Genomic DNA, 22,503 nt, shown 5'->3' with positions numbered 1-22,503 from the left:
CTTATATACCCAAAGTCACTTTTTTAAAAGCACTTTAATTAATACCAAAATAACTTAAAACTTTAATTTTAAACAAAATCACGCGAAAAAGCATCGAAAGACACCAACATTGAAAACATTTGTGCTGCACAACAAACAAATTGCACGTTTCAATCGAAAACTTGAACAAACTGAGAATAAAAAAGTATGCGCAGAAATGAGATTCAAAACACCGTATGTTTTAATGTGGACAAAATCCATGTCAGCTCTACAAGCTTTTTCAAAAATACATCGCGTAAACGGAATGTTCTCACATAGAAAGCTCTTCTCTTTCCTCGAACGAACAATCTTTTCATTGATTACAAAGAGATGTTGCTTGCGCAAGGTAAATCTCAGATTAAGATACTCGCAAAGGTGACTAAGATGCCAGTCATTGTTCACTGTAATGTGGTGCACTGCATCGTCGTGGAGATGTATTTGTAGGTCAATTGATTCTCTAGCAGCAACCTCAGAGTCTAGTGCCTCCCATTCTCCCATCGTCAGCTTCCATCTTCTATAGGGAAAGACCATCGACAAGCTTTGCTTCTCAATATGGTATCTGAACACCACCTTGTCAGTAACTACAGAGCACTTGATTCTATCTCCCTGGTGGTTGACCACATTAGTTTCTCATCTAGCTGCAAGAAACCCGTTGATCACACTTCCCCCTTTGCAAGTCGACATTGTTGGTGTCCTGTGAACACTCTGAAGTCAAAATATAAACACAAACACATAAAGAGACAAAAACCATGTCACCGTGGCTTTATGGGAACCATAGGTGCACTTCATTACTGCTTGCATATCCACCTCGATTCTCCTTTTGGTTGTTGCGATCAAGGCACTGTCTAGCTTAGGCCATTCTAAACTCTCCAAGGTTGGCGAGTGAACTAGAGATAGATTACCATATCCATTTCTCCTAGGTGTGACATAAGTATGATCATACAGAAAAATGTCACATGAGGCAAGCTCAGAAGACTGAAAACCAGCATAGAGCAATTTGCCAAGCTCAGTGTGGATGGCCTCAAAAGTTCCAGTGAAGGACTCTATTGGCTCTCACTCCACAAAATCGGATGGAAAAACATCTGTAAACATGAACAAAAAGCAATGGAAATCTTACAGTCATCAAAAGAAACACACAAGGGAGAAATACTAAATAGGTAACCGAAAAACTGGCAAGAGGAGTAAAAATTACAATTTGCAGCAAACCTCGATGGATCCACTACGGTCTCTAGCTTCACTTGTGAAGCAACATACACATGTTGCACCTTCGCAAGCATCTTGTCGTCTTGTGTTTGCTTGAACTCCATGATTCTTCCCTTCCAATGGTGTGCTCGAGAAGCCATGTGTCTCCTTGAGACCTTGTGTGCACCTCTTGAGTTGGGCAGCATTGTCATCCACATCATTCATTTTAACTCCATCATCACCCAATATCCATTGTCGTCTTGTACATCGCTGCATGAAATGGACTCAATGACACTCCTAGGTCATCAAGTACCTGATAATGCCATGGAAAATACTGGCACAACCTACACACAAAGACTTATGATTAGACATTGCACATCCATGTTCTCAGCTGTATAAAGAGCAAGAATCTTGATGGTACACAAAGGTGAAGGATGCCACTTACTACTATATTGTTGCACCTTCTTGTTGGCTTAATATGGAAGAAATGTTGCAAAGCTTGAGAGGGAAGTAGATTCTCTCTAGAGATCTTAATGGAGAAAGAGCAAGAAATCTGTTGAGGAAAGAAAGACGGATGTTGTAGGAGAAGTATATGTTGTATACTTTAGCTTTAGCTAGAGGTGTTTAGTGAAGCCCATGGAGTAATGGAGAACCTCAGTTTGAGGAGAGTGCATCTCTCAAGAATGAAGTAAGCGTGAGGAGGGAAAGGAGGTTCAAACTTCTGTTGCAGAGCTTTTGGGAGGGTAAACTAAAAGGAAGGAAATAGAAACAAGGTGAAGTGAAGAGAAGTGAGAGTTGGTAGAGTAGAGAGAGAGAGGGAGGGAATGATCAACACGTTTTTGGAGGGGACCCCTTTTAGGAGAGAGGGGGGGGGGGAACTGGTAACCAGTAGAGAGAGAAAGGATTGGTTTTTACTCAACTATTTAGAGAAAATTTCATTTTTTGAATTTATAATAGATTTTCTCTTTGTATTTTATAAAAGAGTAAAAGTTTGACCACTTACTTTTAGGCCCTGCCATACCCACCATTTCACTCCACATGTCATCCACCCATTTTCCCCTTCCATAATCTCCTTTCTAATCCCATGGCAAATAAAGAGGCCCCTTAGACCCCATTCCCTTCCTAATGATAGCAGAGTAGCGTTGCAGGCAACCAGGCTCTTAGTCAATTTTCTTGATGGAAGGATTGAGTTTATTGAGTGAGATCATATACTATCTTGAAGGATCTATGCGTTGTGAGTAAAATCTCATTGGCCTGATGAAAGCAAAACTGCAAGTATGTATGGTTTTACTTATTGTAGCAGTTGATTACCTTTTACATGTTTTATGTGCCAAATTAAGAGAGAGAGAGAGAGAGAGAGAGAGAGAGAGCATGACAACACACACACCTTCCACGTCTAAGCTCCATGTTGCCCTCACACAAAGACAAGACTACTAACTAAGATCACCTCATTAAGACTCTCTTAAGTACTCTCGTCTCATGAATTAATTGAAGGCCACTGTTTTCTGAGATAGAGAGCTAGCCAACACCACAATGCAGTTCCTTGAAAGAAGCATGGCAATCAGAACCACCTTTGATGTTGTCGCAGTTGAGAGAGAGAGAGATCTAGGGCACCGTACGGAGAGAGATCCTGCATGTACCGATCCTAGCAAGATGTTGGGACTACCGTCATCCACGAAGATGACCCGGTCTAGGTCAAGTGCCTTTCAGAGGCACTTCTCCTTGCTGAACATGCCGTTTGGCACAGAGAATGCCTCCAGCTTGATTTGTTTGAAAGGGTAGCCTTGCTACTGGATCTCCTGCACGAGGGCTTCGGCCAACATCGTGTTGCAACGAAGAACCCGAGGTGCCATGAACAAGGGTGTACTTTGTACCCAGGGCCTCCTCCTCCGACTCGAGAGGGCCACCTCTTGCAGGATACACGAGGGTGGCATCAATGTCTACCAACACATCCAACATCTCACCCTTCTTCTTCTGGCTTCTGCGTAGTCCATAAAAATGAAGAAGATGCATTCTCTCTCTCTCTCTCTCTCTCTCTCTCTCTCTCTCTCTCTCTCTCTCTCTCTCTCTCTCTCTCTCTCTCTCTCTCTCTCTCTCTCTCTCTCTCTCTCTCTCTCTCTCTCTCTTTGCCTTACGCTTTTGCTTTACATTTATCTTCAAATTAAGGAAATTTTTAGTGAACGAAAAACCTTCAAATTGTTAGTGAACCAAAAATCTTCAAATTAAGAAACTTTTTAGTGAAGCTTGGGAATAACTAGGGAAACAATTTTTTTTTAAAAAAAAACTCCTCGAGCTTGAGAATAACAGGGACATAGTAGTGGCAGGGGTGGAGCACCTGTCAGCAAATATGTCCTTTCTTGATTTTAAAACCTGTGCCCTCGCGTCGTCTTCCTCTTAAAGACAGTGTTATCACCAACTCTGTCAAAAACGACAGACTTGAGCAAGAGGACAACATTGATGATGCAGGCAAGGCTGTAGTAAATGCCCCGCGTGCAGATCTGCCTTAATTGGGCAAAAGACCCCAGATATTGGCCATAACAAAGGAACGTAAGAGAGTATGTCTCCACCCACCATGAGCGCTAGTCAACAAAAAACCCTATTTCCTCTAATCAAAGTTCAATTAAGTGCAAGTATTATCTTTAAGCTTAATCAATATCCTACATCTACTGCATGTATTTGTCTTAATGCATCTTTTGTGTATGGCAGGGAAGACATGCACTTGACATTTCGATTGTACGAGTGCGACTCCAACTTGACAACACTACAAGGTCCATTTTCTACATCCAATTTCTCATGTCTATGCGTTTGCTTGGCGCAACACATAAACGCTACGGTACAGGGCATGGCTTCCGTTTCTTATAATTGGAAAGACCACAATGACAACTCTCCACCATACTTTTGTATGGCACTTCTGCATGACGTGCACTGTATACTTTGCAATTTCAGTCTATGCCATTTCATTTCAAGACATAATGTTTAACACTAGGTTGGTAACCTAACAGGACATAAAAGTGTCCTTTCAGGGTTTTGAAAAAAACCTCCAAAACCATACTAGATCCACTCATTTTGTAAAATCCTTTCATGAGGTTATAGTTCAAGGCCTACTGCACATGGAAAGAATAAGAAACTTGTAAAATTTGTCATCTTTTGGTCACACCAAGCCTCCAAAGTTGATGGACCAGTACATTTTCATCAAAACAGTCATTTCTTACGTTTTGTTGCATAAAAATAAGATTAGGGATTTTTGTAGGACTTGAGATAAATTCCCTAGTTAACTTCAATGGGTTGGTGATCAGAACATATGATTTCTTCTCACTCACTATTTTTTGTTTTGCCAAAAGAAATAGGTAAAAAAGTTGAATTTTTACCAATCTGCAAACCTATCATCAAAGTTTCTATTGTCACGCTCAATACAAATAATATATGCATGTTTTCTTAGTTCCCTATTGTCCTTTAGGTTCATAAGGAACCATGGATCATGTCAAAAGAATAATACATCTCTTACCAAGGGGAATCCTGGGGACAAAGATGAAGTACTAAATACAGCAAACATGAAAAAACTGGGTTCAACATTATGAGTTGTAGAATCCCATAGAAACTATTCAATATCTAGTCAAATTTGATCCTTATGACTAGATATGGTTACTACCTACAAAATGCATGTAGTTGTCACAAGAAACTAACAATATTGAAAAAGCTATACTTGATATACTAGAATGTTTCGTTTTCTTCTATAATTGAAAAAATCAGCCATCGTTGTCTACTATGCAAAATAGGGTATTAGGTGCCCCAAAACTCAAGGAATATTAGCTTTATGTTACAATTTGCGACATAGAAAATCAAAACTGCATTTGGATATCATAAAAGCCACCAAAAAAATCATAGAAGAGCTAAAATTGGCTAAAAAGCAGGATTTAACATTTATTTCTCCCTAGAAGCATCAGGACATGTTGAGGACTACTAAAGATAGTTCTCTAGCATTATAGACCTCACAAACATGAATTCTAGAGTGGTATAGTTGCAAAAAGTTGAAAAAATCCAAAAACAGGACCCGTTTTTTCACACAGTTTAGGTTGTGAAATGTTGTGCAAAGACAAGGTTAAAGATGGAATTGATATTCCAAAAAAATGTCGAGTTTTTTTCAGCTCATGAGACAACTTTCTAGACAGATAGCACCTCAAAATCCATTTTGAAACTCTTAACATAATTCAAGGAAAATGGTCACTTAACAAGACATAAAAGTGTCCCAGGACATAAAAGTGTCCCATTACCAACCTAGTGTTAACTATTCACATTGGTTTTTTGTAGCTTGACTCAAATATCGGCTTGTAGATTTTAGAAATGCACAGCACCAGTACAACATTGCAGGTCAGTAGAACACTTTATTTCTGGTTGCAATCCATTACCGCTTTATCACTTGCTTGCTTTTAAATTTTTCACATTACTCCGTTTGGTTTCTTTTACTCGTACGTTGTTTTCAGAACTATACAGTCGATGTCAATCAAGATATGCACATGTTAATAACACACGTAACTCTTAGCATTTTTTTAATATATATTCCTTTCAAGCAGCACTATAACATATGGGCGATATTATCGCCCGCATTATCGCAAAAAACAAAAATTGTAATATGAAATTTCCCGTATGCGGAAAAGACTGCGGCAAAAAGTGTGGTAATGGTCTAGCGGTAAAGTCCGCAGTAATGCATGCGGTTACATTTCTACGAGTATTACCGCGTGTGTTACTGCAAGTATATCTGCGATTGTTATCGCGCAAGTGTTATTGCGAGCATTACCGCAAAGGGGTTTATTATAACAAAATAGATGACCATTTGGATGATCCTTTGCAGGACCATCCAAATTAAAAGGTCATCTATTTTTTTATTTATTTAAAATATTTTGTAGAATTCTTATTAATTACAAGAAATTTTATTACAAAAAAATATCACAATTGGACAATACATTGAGCCAAAAAAAGATTGATAATTTCATTTACATAAGTGGAATTACAATTGGAGCCAAAAAATGATAGGTAATTGCATTTACATAAAGAGGGCAAAAAAAGCCCGCATATACAAAATAGAGGATGCTCATGGGGGAGAGGACGGAATTTCGCGTGGAACTCCTTGACTCTGCAAAACCAAAAAAAGAAACAATTAACACTTTGTTATTTAATATTTGATATAAAATCAACAATTTGATCATTTAAATAAGATTAAACTTACATGTTGCAGACTTCTACACGCATTTTCGAACTCCTCTCGAGAGACCATTTGATTTTTAAACAACCAACACCAAGTTTGATACTCGGTATGGTTCTCTCTATATCTCTGCATGTCTCTGGTCTGGTGACTCATGGTAATATTATACTGACAAAAAAATAGCAACCAATTAATTAAATGAAAAACATGAGATTTTTTACACTAAAACTAACTTACATATTCTTCTTTCCAAGCCGTTTTTCCTCCTGAACCATAATGCGTAGGAGTCTGATGGGATCTGGCCTCAACATGGCGCGTATACATCCTCGCGCCCATTGCCCTTTCGTCCTCTTTCTCTTCCATAGATGTCTCCCACTCCACATCATGGACATTTCCTGGCCGATAGCTATGCTCAGGAGACTCCATTGTCTTCTTTGCAGCTCTCCTCACACTAGATTTTTTGTTCTTGAGAAATGTTTAGACATGCTCTTGCAACCATTGGCTTGAGAATTGTTGCCCCTCAGGTTTGGGGAAACGCATGTGCATGGTTGTCTCTATATATGTGAGGTTGTAGGGATCCTTCTGATCAAATTTGAGAAAACAATTGATATATGTGGAGTGGATTAATTGGTTGACGTGTGTGCAAAATCTCCTGCCCTGCGCTGTCCCGAGATCCACCATACCTCCTCTATGAACCTGGTAGTATAACCCGCGAGCATATGGTGTAGGCATGTCATGGTCCTCATCTTTTGCTGGAGCAGGGAGTGGTGGCTGTGGAGGAGAATTTGTAGTACTCCTCCCCCTCCAAAACAACAACTAGCTCCGCTCCCTCGTCGAGATCGATCAGCGCTAGCGCGCGAGCTGCCCTGGCACTGACTGCAAGAAGAGCGCCGACGTGAATCTGGGACAGAAGGTGGGATAGGTGATGGATAGGTTGACACCCATGGCGTCGCACCCAACGGCGTCGGACCCTGTGAAGGAAAAGATGAACCTGGAGCTGTAGGTGGAAAACTCTACAGGTATGGAGTGCCACCAGTCGGAGTAGAGAGCTCAGATAATCCAAAAGGTGCTAGCTGCGTCGGTGAATAGTGCTACGTAAGGGTCTGCTGCGAACCTAACCACTCAGCCCGAAGACTCAATGTCGTCTCCACATTTGGATTGGTCATAGGTACAGCAGCGGACCCACCAAGAGCGTCTCGAAACCAGCCGAACCCTGATGATGACTGTTGAGGCGACGGTTGTGAATGATATGCAGAGAGAGAGTCGGGATATGACATCCCGTCCGCCATGAAATCCTCAATGCTGCAAAAGCGTGGTGTGGAAGAAGAAGACATGGTCTACATTTATTACGACAAAGATTAAACTAGGTAATAGAAATTGGAATATATGATTAAAAATTTACACATTAATTTTTTTCAAACTATGGATTTTTTAACATTGGATTCTCTATAGTATCCAATGTTGAAAGAATCCAATGTGGAAAGGATCCAAGGTGTGTCTACAACCTATAAAAGAGCCTTGCAAAGCCTTGAGTGCTAATAAGATATTAGTGTGTGTATTGGCTAATAAGAGATTATTGTGTTTATGATTAGTGTGACCGATTGCGCGAACACTTGGACTAATTCGTGTGCGCATTGGCCAATCACATTGGTCAATGCACACACTAATCACACACTAAATAGTGTGTGTTAACATACACTAATTAGTGTGTACATTGACCAATCCCATTGACCAATACACACACTAATTAATGTGCGCATTCGCCAATCACATTGGTCAATGCACACACTAATCACACACTAAATAGTGTGTGTTAACACACACTAATTAGTGTGTGCATTGTCCAATCCATTGACCAATGCACACACTAATCACACACTAATTAGTGTGTGCATTGGCCAATCACATTGGTCAATGCACACACTAATCACACAGTAAATAGTGTGTATTGACCAATGCACACACTAATTAGTGTGTGCATTGGCCAATCCCATTGACCAATGCACACACTAATCACACACTAATTAGTGTGCACATTGGCCAATCCCATTGACCAATGCACACACTACACACACACTAATTAGTGTGTGCATTGACCAATCACATTGGCCAATTTAACACACACTAATTAGTGTGTGTTAACACACACTATTTACTGTGTGATTAGTGTGTGCATTGGCCAATCACATTGACCAATGCACACACTAATTAGTGTGTGTTAAGTTTAGGTTTTGCAAGTAAGTGTTAAGTTTAACATGTGCACAAACTAATTGGTGTGTTTTTACTTGTTGAGCTTATATGTGAAGCTACTCAATATATGGTTTCTCTATATATGGCACCCAGGTCCCCTCTATATATACATCATCTCATGTGTGTATTCTACACACTTTGGGGTTCTACTTCTGTGTTCTCTCCTTCTCTCAACATGGTATCAGAGCAATACGTTTTTGTTTTCGATTTTTCTCCTGATCAAAATCGATTTTGCAGAAACTTCCCGCCATAATGGATCGGAATCGATGTGGTCTACAACTTTGCAGAAGGAAGTTTCTTCAAATTCTGCACCAATTTTGAGTTATCGTTCACGGACTGCGTACATACCTGAAAAACAGCTTCCGCGTTTTGTTTTTGATTTTCCTGCTAATTGGAAACGATTTTGCAGAAACTACCCGCTAGAGAGATTGGAATCGATGTGGTCTACAACTTTGTAGAAGGAAGTGTTTTCAAATTCTGCACCGATTTTGAGTTATCGTTCGCGGACTGCGTACATACTTGAAAAACAACTTTCGCTTTTTGTTTTTGATTTTTTTGCTAATTGAAAACAATTTTGCAGAAACTACCCCCCTAAGGAGACCGGAATCGATGTGGGTTACAACTTTGCAGAAGGAAGTGTTTTCAAATTCTGCACCGATTTTGAGTTATCGTTCGCGGACTACGTACATACATAAAAAGCAATTTCCGTTTTTTGTTTTTTATTTTTCTGCTTATTGAAAACGATTTTGCAGAAACTACCCGCGTGAGAGACCGGAATCGATGTGTTCTACAACTTTACAAAAGAAACTACCCGCTATGGGAGACCGGAACCGATGTGGTCTATAACTTTGCAGAAGAAAGTTTCTCTAAATTCTGCACCGATTTTGGGTTATCGTCTCGGACTGCGAATATGTTTGAAAATCAAAATTTTACTTTTTGCTTTTGATTTTTCTCATAATTGAAAACTTCTCAATTATATTTTTCTTTATCAATCATATATTTGTTACTGACGTAATTTTGCTGCAGAAGCCAGTTACACATCGTTCCGATTCAGTCGAGCCGTTGATGATCGTCCAAATTCTATCGAGCTACTGTTGGTACATGATCTTTTGTTATATGATATACTCGTTCATTGATTCTCGTATAATTATTCTTTTAGAGATATAGTTTACGTCGTTTTATTGATAATTTCTCATTGATACCATAGTGATTTTGATGGTACCATGATGATGTTTTGTTAATACTTTGGTCATGGTGATTTTCGTTGATACCATGATCATGTTTTGTTAATACTTTGGTCATGGTGATTTTCGTTGATACCATGATGATATGTCATTGATATCATGGTTATTCTCAGTGGTGCCATGATGATATTTCATTGATACCATGGTTATTCTCGGTGATGCGATGATGATGTTTCGTTGATACCATGGTTATTCTCGGTGATGCCATGATGTTGTTTCGTTGATTCCATGGTGATTTTTGTTGATACCATGATGATGTTTTGTTGATACCATGGTTATTCTCGGTGATACCATGATGTTGTTTCGTTGATACCATGGTTATTCTCGGTGATACCATGATGATGTTTCGTTGATACCATGGTTATTCTCAGTGATGCCATGATGTTGTTTCGTTGATACAATGATTATTCTCGGTGATATCATGATGCTTTTCGTTGATACCATGGTCATTTATTCATTTTTATTGATATAATGATGATATTTTGTTAATACTTTGATATCATGATGCTTTTCATTGATACCATGGTCATTTATTCATTTTTATTGATATAATGATGATATTTTGTTAATACTTTGATGGTATTCATTGATCACTACATTGATAAATGTTGTTTTATGTAGTATATACACATATCATTTGTAACACGTAATCACACATTTTGTACTTTTACGTTTATACTTTATGTACCATATGTTGTCGTGCGTATATATGTCGTCAAAAGAGTGGTGTCGCGAACCATTTCTTATGGCATTGTGAACGTAATTATTTCATTAACGATGCTAATAATTTTCATGACATGTTCTTTTTGGAGTCTATGATCTATGTAGGATTGATCAAAGAATTGATTTTATGAAGACAAACTTGGTGACAATAAAAGATTTATGAAGATATGTTTGGTGATGCCATATTGATGACAACATGAAGACATGTTTGGTGATGCGATATTGATGACAAGCTACACAGCAGATTCACGGAGACACTTTTGATTACAAGCTAATCGATAGCTTTATACCTCTTTATTGAACCTTTGTATTCATTATTGTATTTGATAGGATAGGAGTAATGTAACTCCTCATAAAACATTCATTGTAAAAAGAGTGATGTAGCTCCTCGTAAACATTTGTATATTTAATGATTTTTATAATATAACGGTGGGTGTATATAGAGCTATGGGTTTTTCCCTTGATCCCCCAAGGGTTTTTTCATCCACAGTTAGGGACCCTTATTTGAGCGGGGGTGTTGAGATTATATGTGAAGCTACTCAATATATGGCTTCTCTATATATGGCACCCAGGTCCCCTCTATATATACATCATCTCATGTGTGTATTCTACACACTTTGGGGTTCTACTTCTGTGTTCTCTCCTTCTCTCAACATTACTTACACTAATTAGTGTGTGTAATCACACACTAATTAGTGTTGTATGCACATACTAATGCATAACTTAAGCTAACATATGCATGCATGTGTATGTGTATTTACATGCGTGTTAACTTGTGCATCATGTGTATGTGTATTTGCATGCATGTTAACTTGTGCATGTGTATGCATGTGTTTGTATGTGTGTGTATGAGTGTATGCATGTGAGTGTATTCGTGTGTATGCATGTGTATGTATGCGTGTGAAAAAATCAAGAAACATAACAAGAAAACTTACATGGAATTGAAGAGCTTGCTGGGAGAGGGTAGGAGAGTATAGATGGAAGAGCAGAGATGGTGGAGAGTAGAAGAGTAGAGATGGAGGAAGAGCTCAAGGTTGTGAGGTTCGCACTTTCGGCTTCTGGAAGAAGATGATGAAAATCAAAATTTAGGGTTTTGAACTTCGTGGGACACGCGGGTGCCCCTATTTACAAAAAAATTTGAAAAAATATTTTCCGCGCCTATTACTGCATGCATTACCGCATACTTTACCGCGAGTATTACCGCAACTATTACCACGACGCAATTTTGGCCCAACCACAGAGAAGGCCACGTTCTGATATTATTACTTTTGATTTCCAAAATCTATTGGTACTATGTTATTTATAAAATGTATATTAAATGAAAGTATTCCTAGTACTTTGAAAATGACAGTTCTACCTAAAAGTTTTGATTACCATGCATGTTAAATTTTTTTCTTCTTTTTACTGATATTTTATTAACCTTTTTTTGTAATTTGATTTTAATTAGTGTATGTAACATATTAATGTAGGTTTCTTGGGATGATTTTGGCCCATCCACTGAATCGGATAGATCACGGTGGTTGGCCGAGTGATTACCATGCATGCGGTGCAAATGCGCCATTGCTCGACTTCGATGGATATGCTTGAGTCATGTAGAAGATTATGGACTATGGGATGATCCTCGTAAGCGTTCACGGATGGAAACAAACGATCCACGAATTGTAGCAGCTATTGCCGTCACCCCTCATTGGCGTGTGGTTGCTGGAGGAGAGGAAAGGAGGGTGGAAGAGCGCATGCGCCAGGAATCCATTAGAGAGGGAGGAAGCACATCTAATCATCCAACTGTTGCTCCCTCTACAAGTGACCACATCCCATCTCCTTACGTGGATGAAGAAGATGACCATTTGCATAGAATGGTTGAGGATCTCCTTGCACGAGAGGAGGAGCATGAACTAGAGTGTGCATGCGAAGAATCTTCCGAAAGAACAAGGAGTGAGCTACTCAATTCGGCACACACTGCACTATATGAGAGATGCTCTTACTCCATTTTATGGGCATCTCTCGAAGTCCTTAACCTTCAAGCGATGTTTGGATGGAGCAATGCTAGTGTCGATGCACTTTTGAGGTATGTATACAGATTGTGAAGGATGCTTGTGGAGTGAATAAAATAGCTTTTAATGTACTTTCTTCTTGTGATAGGTTGCTAGGAAAGATGCTGCCAACTGGAAATCACATGCCAGAGAATAGACGAAAAGCACGCGAAGTGGTGACAGGATTAGGGATGGATTATGATCGCATTCATGCTTGCGTGAATGATTGTGTGCTCTTTCGTAATGAGCATGCCGATTGTGACACATGTCCATCGTGCGGTGAGCATAGGTTCAAAGAAGGAATGTAGAGCAACAGAATTCCACGTAAAGTTTTGAGGCATTTTTCACTCATCCCTCTCATCCAACACATGTTTAGATCGAAGGGTACGAGAGAGCTTTTGAGTTGGTATGCAAAAATTCGCTCCATAGATGGTATTATGAGAGTGCCAGTTGACTCATCAACGTGGAAGCACATAGAGCACACATGGACAGAGTTCAGGGATGAGCCTCGTCACTTGAGGATTGGGTTAGCTAGCGATGGAGTGAATCCATTTGGGCACCGCTCTACTTCGTGGAGCACTTGGCCAGTGGTGGTTGTGAACTACAATATTCCTCCTTGGGAGGCAACAAAAAAGGGAAACATTTTACTATCACTTCTCATTCCTGGAAAGCACAAGGTAAAAAACATGGATGTATATCTGCAGCCTCTTATTGAAGAGCTTCAAGAACTATGGAGAGGCATAGATGTCATTGACATTTCACAACCACCACGAGACCACAAAGCCGTCATCAAGTGCATCCTCATGTGGACCATGCATGATTACCCAGGATGCATCAAGTATGCACATGTTCATTGTTGTCACGCGACACGGGAGAGCGAAATAAATTGATAATAAACAAAGAATATACAAAGTACGCAGAGTAAACAAATGGAAATAAAGAGTCTTTATGGATACAAAGTAATCATTACAAGAAGAGCATAGCTCATTTCATAACCTCCCGACCACCCCCGAGCTATCTCAATCACACTCTCACTCTCACTCTCAATCTCAATTTTATGCACAATCACACTCTCACTCTCAATCTCAATCTCAATCACACTCTCAATCTCAATCTCAATCTCTTGATGGCAACAACGATAATAATCGAAATCGCAACACAATCACTATCCCAATATCATGACACCCTGCATCGTCTACAAAATAGCCAAAAGAACATACTCGTGCAACCAAATCAACATGGTAATCAAAATCAAAACATCATTTTGTACCATCATAAAAGATTATAATCACTTCTTGATTGGATCAAACAAAAGAGATATTACATGTGTATATCTGTTTGTAAGCTAACCTATGGCTGCTTGTAGGTTACCCTATTGCTGCTTGTAGGTTACCCTATTGCTGCTGGCAATTTGTTTTTGTCATAGCGTGGTTAAACGAACGCAGAACATAGATTTCCAGGCACTCAAAACAATGGGAACAGGTCTAGTCTACAAGGAGAATTGCGAAAAATGTCTTTCTTTGGCTGAAATCTCTACTTTTAGGTCGCGACTCGTAAAAACACTATTTTTGGGTCTCCACTACTTTTTCAACTTATTTTAAGCCTACCCATGCATTTTAAGCTAAAACACATAAATATAACACATTGATACTAATAAAAATCTAAGTTTTAATTACGTTTTTATTATATTGTTCATAGACAAACTATTTGTTGTTCATTAATCTTTATAAAATATTTCTTTGGTGTAGTATTTGAAAAGAAGAGAGTATATTTTCTCTCTTAATATCTTAAACTTATTCATATGAGCTCTATCTAATAGACTATTCAACAATCTTTCAAATCGTGCTAAACGAAAGATATGGCTTACTACATTCTTTTCGACTTTAAGAACTTCAAAATTTAGTCCTATTACAATTGTACTCTTTGATTTAGGTTTATCATCTCATGTGTAACATTTGTTTACCTCTTGGAAAGATTGGCAACATCTGGACATAGTGAGTGTCCCACTTGTGGCCCTTCGCTTGTGACAGAGAGACCTCCTCTTCTTGGGAAGGTGATCTATCCCAACAACCATCACTTTCTGCCTCCTTCACATCGTAGATATGCTCCCCCTATCAATGGAGTGAAGCCGTTCCATTGGAACATGGCTGATTGGGTGAAGCATTGGAGGAGCATCATGGTACCTCACCCCCTCTCAATGGGCTGCCAAGTGGTATGTCGAGGTACTTAATATTCTTGTTGCTCCCCTATTCGGCTTCGTTGAAAATTCAGCACTTGTTGGACCCTATGCATGTGCTCAAAAATGTTGGGCAAGCTATATGGGATCACGTAATTGGCAAGAAGGATTCATTAGGTGCTAGGAAAGATTTAAGAGCCATGAGACGTCTCCCCCCTTCAGCCACACCCCGCATGGGGGAGCGGGGAAAGATGATTCTCCCAAAAGCACCGTGGATACTGTCAAACCAAGAGCGGACAAAGCAAGTTATGGCATCCATCCGAACTCCAACATGATATATGTGGTCACTCAAAGGTGGTTTCACAAAAACCAAAAAGGGTGGCTCCACTAAATTGTATGGATTGAAATCCATGATTGGCATGAAATCGTTCAGGTAAGAGTAGAACAGTTTGTGGTGTCTATGTGTCCTTATATATAAGTTGAAATTCACTAAGATGTTTTATTTTTTGTAGTTTGTACTTCCCATAACTATTAGTGGTTATGGAGACACTAAGGTGAAGGCTGCAATATTCAAAGTGGGTGAGATTGTGAGGTAATGGGTTTTTTTCCAAGTACTATATCATGTTGTGCCATGTACAATGGAATTTTTTTTCATCTACTATATTATTTGTGCCCTGTAGATTTGTGAGCTCCAAGGAGATAGAAGTGGAAGCCATACCAGTAGCCCATCAGCTAGCAGTAGAGGCAGTGTGTGCTATTGAGGATGCATTCCCACGTACAATCCTTGTTAGCCAAGTACACCTATTGCTTCCGCTTGCTGAGGAGATTGCCATTTGTGGGGTGGTTCACTCTAGATGGATGTTCTTCTTGGAGAGATTCTTGAAGACTTTAAAGGATTTTGTTAGATTGAGGTCACAACCGGAGGTATGCAAAATCAATACAATATAGATAGCATTTATACGCTATGGAGTTACTAATAAAAATATGTGGTTTTAGTGTTTTCAAGCGAGCATGGCAGAAGGTTGGGTGGTGCAAGAGGCATTTGTGTATGTCTCACAGTATCTCATCATAGTGGATCCATCATTGCCTCGTCTGTGGAGTGAGGAAGAGGATTCTAGGAAGCACTCAACCATTCCCAGTGGAAAAGGCTCACTCTTGGTCATGGATAGAGAGTTTCATGCCATAGTCAACAACTACTGTTTACTCAATGCCACTATCGTGACCAAATGGGTCAATATGTACTTGGAAGCCCGTGCAGCTAGAGAAAGGGATAGAGATGCATGGAAGAGGTCCCATGGAGGTAGAGGCACACCTCCTTTTCCTAAAGAGCTTGCAAAATATCCTAATTTAATTCAAGTAGAGTGGATCCATAATGCCATGACCAATGCCAAAGCACAAGGAGAACAAATAAGCCCTAAAGAATGGGAGTATGTGCGAGGATGCTTGCGCAAGGTGAGTGTGTATATATTATGTATGCATGTATGCAAATCACTTAATGAAATGCGATGTAACCTCTTATGAATTGTAATTGTAGGGTCTCACTTTCAACTCCATTTGGTCTGAAGGCCGACATTTCCACACCCGCAAGATAGATGAGCGTCGGACCACTAATCATTGTGGCGTGATGGGAAACTTTGACACAACAACAGATGAGGTCAGATATTGTGGTACTATCGAGAGAATAATCAAAGTGGATTTCAAATCTTTTCACAAATTCCTTTTTGAGTGCCGATGGTTTGCGGGTGAGGTCAAAAGACATGAAAATGGACTCATTATGGTTTGCAGATGAGGTCAGATATTGTGGTACTATAGAGAGAATAATCAAAGTGGATTTCAGATCTTTTCACAAACTCCTCTTTTAGTGCCGATGGTTTGCAGATGAGGTCAGATATTGTGGTACTATAGAGAGAATAATCAAAGTGGATTTCAGATCTTTTCACAAATTCCTCTTTGAGTGCCGATGGTTTGCGGGTGAGGTCAAAAGACATGAAAATGGGCTCATTATGGTGGATTCCACCCAATTCCATCGGGGAAAAACTGACAACTTTGTGTATCCTAGTAGTTGCAAGCAGGTAATTTAGGCTATGTGCAATTAACTTAAATTAAATATTTAATATATGTATATCAGCTTATTCTTTGTGTATGACGTACAGGTTTTTTATGTGCCATGTATATATCAAAGAAGACTTTGGTATGTCATTCCAATCACGCCGCGGGGTAGATCTATCTTTGCAAACACGGACATTGAGCCAGTAATTGATCCCATGATACCATCACCACAAGATGCAGAGGAATATGTAGTTGAGGTTGAAGAAGGTCAGCCAAGCCTTGCAACTAGTCATCTTGAGGAGGAGGAAGATGGAGAAAGCGATGATGATTCTATAGGAGGTGATGGAGAGGAGGAAGAATCTCTAAACTTGTTTATTGATTTGAATACTATGGGTCTAAATATGGACCCTAGTGCTTGTAGAGATCTTATAGAAGATGAGATTTAATAAAAGTCTCCACTCTTTTTTTTGGTGTAGTATATGATTAATTTGCAAATGTTTCGTTATGTGCTTATGAATAGTATTTGTAATGGTTTTGTTGTGAGTATTATGATTTATGTATAGAATTTTTAGAGTGAAAGAGAGATTAAGTGAAGTGAGCATTCTAGAGAGTGTAGGAGTTGTAGTGTGTAAATACATTTTGAGTTGTATTGGATTTAAATGGTAACCCGCGGGAGAGGGAGGGGGAAGGGGGTCTATGGCCTTAGCAGTAATGGTCACCGCAATAATCACGGAAATACGCGTGGTAATACAGGCGGTAAAATGCCGCATGAACAAAAAAAGGGTTTCTCTCTCCTCATTTGAATTCCTCTCTCTTGCTTTGCGGTAATGGTCCGCGGTAAACCCCACGATCTCTCATAGTGCAATGCCGCCATTGCCAACTTGGTCATGGGTTTGTTTTCTTTACTGCTAGATGCTAAATCTCCATTTGCACAAACCCTGGTATATTCTATAGATGCTATATAGAAAGGCCCACCAAGCCTCAGCACTAAGTAACACCTATGCAAAGTAATGGGATCGATGGTCGGGGTTGGGGGCGGGATCTCGCGGCACACTAAACTTGGCCAACACGAAAAATGAGGCGTGCCGTCGAAAAAATGGGGGCGTTAAACCTGGCCAACGTGAAAAACGAGACGGACCGGTGCGATTTGAACCCATGACCTCGGGGATCCGCGATTAGTTTCAAAGGAGCAACAATTGATCCCTTCACCTTATTAGTATTGTTCGATCTCCACACATTGTAATTGGGCTAGGACCACATTAAAGAATGATGCTATGAATGAGATGCACAAGCAGAGGAAGGCTTGCTTGGGCACCCCTTGATAGATACCACCGAGCGAGGTGAAAAACATGCAAGGGCAGCCTCGAACAGGTGCTTGGGGTTTATAAGTGGCCGTGCAGAGCTTTTGTTGGGCGATCCAGCGATACATAGGGGTACCTGATGGATGTATATGAACATCGCGGACGAGCAGTCCATTGAGGTGGAGTGGGGCTGATGAATTAAAGATAAGCCCAGAATCACCCTTAAAAGAAAATATATATGAATTCAAGATAAGCCCAGAATCACCCTTAAAAGAAAGTGCAAGGTATAGACTAATGGTAGTCACCCATGAGACAATAGAATATAGCATGTACCATACTCAGATGAAAACAATACCAAATGGGTGCAAGGTGTTTGAGAAGTTCATACCCTCATGAAAGGAAGAATAGTGCAAGGAGAATGGATAATGTGGAAACCAAGATTGGGCCAAGTAGGTCCCAGTACTCCAAGAAGAAGCTGGGAGTCAGCCCATCCTCACCTAGAGAGCTACCACGAGGGAGGGCCCTAAGAGCCGTGTGCAGATCCTCAAGCTGAAGAGGCATCTCTAGCCTCTGGCGCATCTCCTCAGTCACAAGACAAGGCATCTGAGCCCAAACATGCTCCCTACATGCATCCTGTGGCTCTGACTGGGGCTCAACCGACAATAACTCACGGTAAAAGTCAGTAGCAATTGCACGCATATCCTTGGGCTCACAAACAACTGACCCATCGGGACTCCTCAACTGATTGACCTTGGCATGTGAGTGCCGAGGTCCCACTATCTCAAAAAAAGCACCTGTCACTCTGTCACCCACTTGAGTCCACTGAGATGCCTGTCGGTGAAATGCAAACTCATGACGCCTCTCCTCTGTGCAAGCTAGCTCCTGTCGAGCATGCTGTAACTAATCCTCCAACCATGGACTGTCTGGATGCTGCTCCTGCATCCTCTATAGTGAAGCAATGCCTCGTATGAGATGCTGCTCCTCCTCTCTCGCTGTAGCCCGTCGAGCCAGAGACTCCTCGAGAAAAAAGTGGCTAAGCTGAGCTAGGCCTAAGGCCACTCTGTCTGCAGGTAGATCCTGGCTGTCCATGCCCTCTGTCCAGAGATCCTCTACCCTCTCTTTGAGTGCTGAGTCCAACAAGACCCGCTCTGGGATGCGAAGCATCGTGCTCCCACTCCTCTGCCTGTTTGCCACTGTGAGTATCACTAGTGCATGGTCCGAGAAGGATGTTCCTGCCAGGATGCCCACTAATCCCCCCAAGTCACTGAAGTGGTCACTAGTGTAGAAGCGATCTATCCACGTTAGATTCACTCCTCCCACTCTGCGGTTTGACCTAGAGAAGGCAAGACTCTCTGGAGGCCTCACAAAGCCAGAATGCTGCCATGTATCCGATACCCTCAAAGTCATACACAACCTCTCCCAAGCTGCTAACTCGACTCCATGCATAGTAGCATGGCTGCCTCCGATCCTGTCAGAAGGGTCCTCCAACATGTTGAAGTCCCCTCCTACCCACCAATGGCCAACCTGTGGCAAAGACTCAACAAGCTGTGACCAAAACTCTACACGAGCACTCGCCACATTGAGCGCATAGATGTTTAGGAAGCCCACAAGGCCACCCTGAACCTGCATAGTAATCCAGTGAGCCCTGCCTGGCACAATAGTCCCTCTGCCCACAATGGCCTGCTACAATGAGTCCGCAATAGTCATACATACCCCACCCTGAATGCCTCTAGGTCGAAAAGTAGCTGACCAAAAGGTATCATATCGTCCACGCAAAATCTGACCACATCGCCGAATGCGGCTCTCAGACAAATGGTGCTCCTGAAGCATAAGGAGATCAATCTCTCCTCCCACAAGGCAATGCTGAATCTCGTGACACAATCGGCCCCGCTGTCGCTGAAACGGGGGGCCCCCTAGTCCCTGCACGTTCCACGAGACGATCCTCATGGGGAGCGAGAGAGTATATATGCTGCCGCAGCAGCAAGACGGGCTATCTTCGAGACTGGCTTGGATGGGGAGTAATCCGCATCCGAGCGTCCTCTAGATAGGCGAGAGTGTAGTTAGTGCCTAGCCCAAGCCCAAGCAGAGCGAGCTGTGCGTAGAGCAACCTCCTCTGTCCGGGAGTCCTCATGAATGTATACATAGCAAGGCAAACACTGCGTATCAGCAAAAAAGTACACCACAATGTGCCTACATCCTACTGAGTCTGGGGGTGTCACCGCAAACTTCGCCAGTGGCCACAAAGTCTGCAGCAAATCTGTAACTCCAAGTTCTCCCATGTGGTGAGAGAACTCGAGAACCTGTGTATGCAACCATCCCACCACTGAGTCAAGGGACCACTCTGTCTCGGTCCTACCACAGAGAGGGAAGGAGAAACCCACTGCCATCTCAATTTGCACAAACCCTCGTATATTCTATAGATGTTATATAGAAAGGCCCACCAAGCCTCAGCACTAAGTAACACCTATGCAAAGTAATGGGATCGATGGTCGGGGTTGGGGGCGGGATCTTGAGGCACACTAAACTTGGCCAGCGCGAAAAACGAGGCATGCCGCCGGAAAAATGGGGGCGCTAAACCTGGCCAACGTGAAAAACGAGACGGACTGGCTCGATTTGAACCCGTGACCTCGGGGATCCGCGGGTAGGGTCAAACGAGCAACAATTGATCCCTTCGCCTTATTATTATTGTTCTCCACACATTGTAATTGGGCTAGAACCACATGAAAGAATGATGCTATGGATGGATGCACAAGCGGACGAAGGCTTGCTTGGGCACCCCTTGATAGATACCATTGAGCGAGTTGACAAAGCATGCAAGGGCAACCTGGAACAAGTGCTTGGGGTTTATAAGTGGCTGTGCAGAGCTTTCGTTGGGCGATTCAGCGGTACATAGGGGTACCTGATGGATGTATATGAACGTCATGGACGAGCAGTCCATTGAGGTGCAGTTGGGCTGATGAATTAAAGATAAGCCCAGAATCACCCTTAAACGAAAATATATATGAATTCAAGATAAGCCCAGAATGACCCTTAAAAGAAAGTGCAAGGTATAGACTAATGGTAGTCACCCATGAGACAATAGAATATAGCATGTACCATACTCTGATGAAAACAATACCAAATGGGTGCAAGGTGTTTGAGAAGTACGTACCCTCACGAAAGGAAGAATAGTGCAAGGAGAATGGATAATGTGGAAACCATGATTGGAAAGAGGGTGCAGAGCATAGCCACTCTCGATCTGCTGTCCACGTATGGTAGATGATTATGTCCTAGAGATAGAGATGTGAAGGAGGGATGCAATGGATGCGACCCACAAACAATTGAAGGTATGCTGGGGGACTGATTTTTGAAACATAACGCCGATTGAAGCTGCAAAGCATGCAACGGAAAATTGAAACAAGTCCTTGCAGGGTTTTACGATTGGGAGAGGCGGGGTTTGATCCGGAAGACATCGTGTGTGCACAAATGGGCAGTGTAGATGAGCTGGTGGTGGTGGGTGATCGGAGACACCTGCCTTGAGCAGGTTCTCTTGAGCAGCATCAGTACTACAACATTGGAGGGAAGTTGCAGCACTAGGGTGCAGAATAATGAAAGTAATATCATGATTGGCAATGCCTGCTGGGTTGATTGATATGGCAACATGACCATCTGCAGGTGCAGAAGCATCCTTTCTCATCTTCTCTCTCCTCGATTGCAGCGTATAGAGGTGTGGTTGATGATGAGAGCAGCTGCCGTGAGCCTCTTCGGCATTATAATTAGTGAAATGAGCAGCAGCTAGAAGCTGCATGTTGTTGCCGGCATCTTGGCTGCAAGGGTTAATTTCGTAAGCTGGGCTGACAGGGATAACGTGAGGACGTGGTTGGGAAGCAGCCATCCTCAGCTGGCAGCTAGTAGACTATTTGGAAATTCACAGCAGGCAGCGGGCGAGAGAGGGGCGGGTGCGGAGGAGGGTTTGCCGAGGACTCGAGGAGGTCTTGTTATTATGTGTCCACGGTAGCGTCTTGGGGCTAGAATCTGGCGGCCTCCGTTTTCAAAGTTTTCGGCGGGCCCAATATACTATCGGTCAACACTCTTCAGTCCTCAGTGTATGTGCGTATCACTCTTCAGTCTTCAGTGTATGTGCGTATGTATAAGGTTATGGTCGCGCGTAGCTTAGTTTTCCGTAAGCTGTCAGACGTGAGGCAGCTTTTTACATGCGTCCATTGGCTTTGTAGGCTAACTATGCAAAACGTTGCCCGGTCGCCAGAGCCTCGCTCTGAGTTTCTCTCTCTTGCCTGCTCCTAGCTCTCCCTCCCTCTACCTGTTGCTCCCGGTCTCCATTCTGCACTCC

General features: G+C 41.6%; 1 pseudogene; it reads right to left on the bottom strand.

Annotated features, from left to right (window-relative positions):
- Positions 1–21,326: 21,326 nt before the first annotated feature.
- Positions 21,327–21,849, bottom strand: LOC147430732 (uncharacterized; annotated as a pseudogene).
- Positions 21,850–22,503: the final 654 nt, after the last annotated feature.

The sequence above is a fragment of the Adiantum capillus-veneris genome, chromosome 21, assembly GCF_014529385.1.
Source record: "Adiantum capillus-veneris isolate H3 chromosome 21, ASM1452938v2, whole genome shotgun sequence".
Lineage (NCBI taxonomy): Eukaryota > Viridiplantae > Streptophyta > Polypodiopsida > Polypodiales > Pteridaceae > Adiantum > Adiantum capillus-veneris.
This window is presented reverse-complemented; position numbering and strand designations above follow the sequence as displayed.